Below are 4,082 nucleotides of genomic sequence, written 5' to 3'. Positions count from 1 at the left end.
AGAAAACAAATAATGAAAATGTTTCTTAATTTGACATTAGCAATATCACTTTAATTAAAGAGAAAACAGGTGGACAAAATTGGGTGTTCACATGTGTCCATACAAAACTATTGCAAAGTTGTTGGCAAAAAGAAGTAAGAGGGTGATGGGTAAAGTTGTGGATGATAGACAATCGACAGTTTGAGAGGAAGGAACATTTAAGATGGTGTGTTGAAAGCCAATGAGGTGGTGCATGAAGTGAAGACCAAGAACAAAATTTTCCTCATTTTCAAAGTTGATTTTGGAAAGGCCTATGATACAATGATATAGGAATTCCTAGCATATGTGTCGAAAAGATTGGGGTTTTGCAGTAAGTGGCTTGATTGGATATGGTGTTGTTTGAGATCATCATCCATTTCTGTGCTTGTTAACAGATATCCAACGGATGAATTCATTGCTCAAAAGGGAGTTTAGGCAAGGATACCCTTTGCTCCATTTCTCTTCTTGATGGTAGCGGAGGGTTTGAGTGGTTTGGTGAGAGAGACGGAGACTAAGAGGCTTCTATCCGAAGTGGAACTTAGAAATGGAAATTATAGTGAATTAGTTCTACAATTTTTCGATGACACTCTCTCCTTCGTTAAGGGCTTTGGATTGTATTTCCTTAAAGACGATCCTTAAATATGGCTTTTGGACTAAAGATGAATTTCATCAAAAGGAGTCTTGTGGGGATCCATGTGAAAAATGGTGACTTTTGTTATGTTCGAATTTTGAATTGTCATTCCTTTCATTTACTTGGGACTACCTATTGGAGCTGACACTAGAAGATGAGGCGGAAATTAGCTTCATGGAAGAGAAGACATATCTCCTTTGGCGGAAGAATATGTTTGGTAAAGTCAATTTTATCTTCTTTTTTCTTCAAAATTCCTAAGAAGGTTGTTAGTATCTTAAATGGTTTGCAAATAAATTTTTGTGGGGCTCTAAGGGGGAGAAGAGAAAGATGTCAAAAGGATCAAATGGGAGATTACATGTTCACCTAAGAAAAAGGTTGGGTTGGGGATTAAAAATTTAGAGAATAAAGCGGACTTGGCAAATGGTGAAAGAGGAGAATAGTTTTTGGGGAAGTGTTGTAGCAAAATATGACATTAGAGACTTGGATAGCCTTGTGAGTGGAGGGGAGGTTCCTAGGGGATCTCAAGTGTGGAACGACACTCATAAAGTAACAAAATATAGAGATGAGTTTTTGTCAAGTAAGATGGGTTGGTGATGATTTGTTTTACTCAAAATTCAATTGTATTTTTTTTCAATTCAGAACAACAATGTTGTAATTTACTAAGTTAAGAAAGTGGGTTGACCGGTATGGAATGATTCATATGGAGGTGTATGTTGTTCTTGTGGGAAGAAAGGCACCGCAAGAATTGAGAGTGTTAATAAACACTAAGGGACCCAAACTAGACGGACAAGATGGTTGCGAGTGGTTGGGAAGTTCCAGTTGTGGTTATGTAATGTTATAGGTTTTGTTGATGTCAAAAAAGCAAATGACAGAAAATGAAGGCAAAGTAACATGAATAATTTTGAACATGAACAAGTCAAGCAATTAGAAGATTCAAGACTTAGTTAAATTGTTAAAAGGTTTTTTCAATAAACATATTTGGTCATTTTGATTAATTTAGATCAAGTCTTCAAGTTTCTTTTAAAAGTGTTAAAAATGTTTTTTCAGTTTTGCAATCAATATAATCGATTACCAAAAACAACAATTTAAAAGTTTTTTTTTTAAATTTGAAATTACACCAAAAAGCATGTTTTGAAGAATTACATCTTTTGAGAATGACCCTTAATGGTTTACATGAATTTTGTTTATAAATATTCATCATTTTAAAATGTTTATATAAATGAAAAACTTCTAAAAATATTTTGTTAACAATCATTCTCAATCATCAAGTTCTTGATCAAATACTTGGTCAAATACACTTACTATTGAGAAACGTGCTTCAATTTGTAACATTTCTTCTAAATCAAATAGTGAATTTTTATATTCTTTGTCTAAACTTTTGAAAAGGGTGAGACATACTTTGTAAAAACAAGAATGTGATATCTCTTGATTCTTGAGAGACTCAAACACAAAGGGTGAAAGATTCTAAGGTGTAAGAATGCTATGTTGTTGTAAAGAATTTGAAAGATAGTAAAACTCTTAAGTAAGTTGTTTAATGACTGGACATAAGCACAAGAAATGACTGAACGAGTATAAATCGAGTTTACAATTCTCTTTCCCTTATCTCTTTGCTTATCTCTTTGCTTTTAAAAAAAATTATTGTATTTCTTTATATTGACAGATATCTTAATTACTTGTTTTTTCTCTTTTTAATCAAGGTTTTGATACAGAATCATATTTATCATATAAAAAGAAATTAGAATGTACTAACAAAGAAAAAATATATAAATTCAAATCGCCTATCATATAAAAAAATTATTTAATTTTTATGTCTTCACTAAAAAAAAAGTCATCAATTTTTTACGACTTCATAACTAGGAGTCACAAAAAATCTTACGACTTACCCTTATTTGGGTATTAATTCAAAAATTGCCCTCATTTGATAAATTTCAAAAGGAATTACCCCTTTTTGGTGATTTGGACCTTGATCCTTCTACACTTTATATGGTTCTTTACAAAATTTGAAGCACGGATTTAAAAATAAAATGAGATTAAAAAGGCATTTGAATGAATAAAAAGATTGTTTTCCCCTATGCATAGAATTGGTATAATTACCGTTTCTTACTTGTATTCTGATACCATAATAACCCTATATCACTAATCCTGGGTTCTAGGGTTGCTATAAAAACAGGATTGCACATAATTATAAAACTCTACAAAATTACATCATTAAATCCAGAATATATATTTTTCCTCTAGGGCTCTGAAAACATATGTTGCTTGATATTATTAAATTATTAGTCAATTCCATATAATGAAGTTAACTTACTTCTGAATGGGGTTGATTTTTGTCTTCAACATATTAGCATATTAGCAACTTATTGAGAATGTTGTATGGAACACTGGATTAAAAGGATTTATAGAGACATTTTCGTTTATCATGTTATTAAAGAAACATCAGCAATGAATTACTTTCCTTATGATATGCATAATGATTCAAAACAGGTAAAGCCTGAAAAGATAATGTATTGCATAGCAACAAGGGGATTTTTGTTTGCACTTTTTTTACTCTTCAGACACGGTAATCTTTTTTAAATTTATCATAATACCTAAACTACCTTTGCCTTCACCACCCCCTCCTCTCCTCTCCCCTCCAGTGCAAGCCCCTCTCCTCATCTCCACCCCCCTCGTCTTCATTTTCACCCCCACTTCCTCCTCATCCTTCATGTTAGTTCTTGCATTCCTTCCCCTTCTTCATTTCTATTCTCCAATTATATTTTGTTCTTTATTATTTTTCCACGTGAAAAATTTGAAACTAGTTTTTATTATATCAACATACACAATATTGTATCCTGTTGTGTTGAGTTCTTATAATAACGAAAACTAGTTTTTAACAAATTGGTGACATGCAAAAAACACAGAACGAAACAAAATCAGAGGAAAAGGAATGAAGGTGCGAAAACTGTCGGGTAAGGTAAGAAGGTGTTGGGAAAATGAGGAGGGAAACGGGTGAAAGTAGTTTAGGAATTATATAAGTTTTAAAAAATAGTGTGTGAAGAGTAAAAAAGGGTTGCAAATTGCAAATCCCTTGAAACAAATAAAGCAGTTTAATACATTAAGGTTCAAACATATTTTTTTTGTCGGTTCAGTTTTCTGACTAACCATTTTTAGTATATTTTTTCCCTCCTAATTGTAATTTTTTCATCCACAATGTTCAAATCTAAAACCTTACTTAAAAAAATCAAATCCAATACCACTCATACCAATAAATTGTTGATACATCATGTCTCTTTTGAAACACTTACCACATATCACATCAAAAAAACACTTACCACAGATTTTGGTTGAAAATTGAAATACTAAAAGCTTAAGTATTAGCACAACTAAAAGAATTAGATTATTCAGTTCTTAAGGCACAACAAATCTATTTAAAGTTAGCACCAAAAAAAAAATA

The sequence above is a fragment of the Glycine max genome, chromosome 15 (assembly GCF_000004515.6).
Source record: "Glycine max cultivar Williams 82 chromosome 15, Glycine_max_v4.0, whole genome shotgun sequence".
Lineage (NCBI taxonomy): Eukaryota > Viridiplantae > Streptophyta > Magnoliopsida > Fabales > Fabaceae > Glycine > Glycine max.
The sequence above is the reverse complement of the archived record's forward strand: the minus strand, read 5'-3'. Positions refer to the sequence as shown.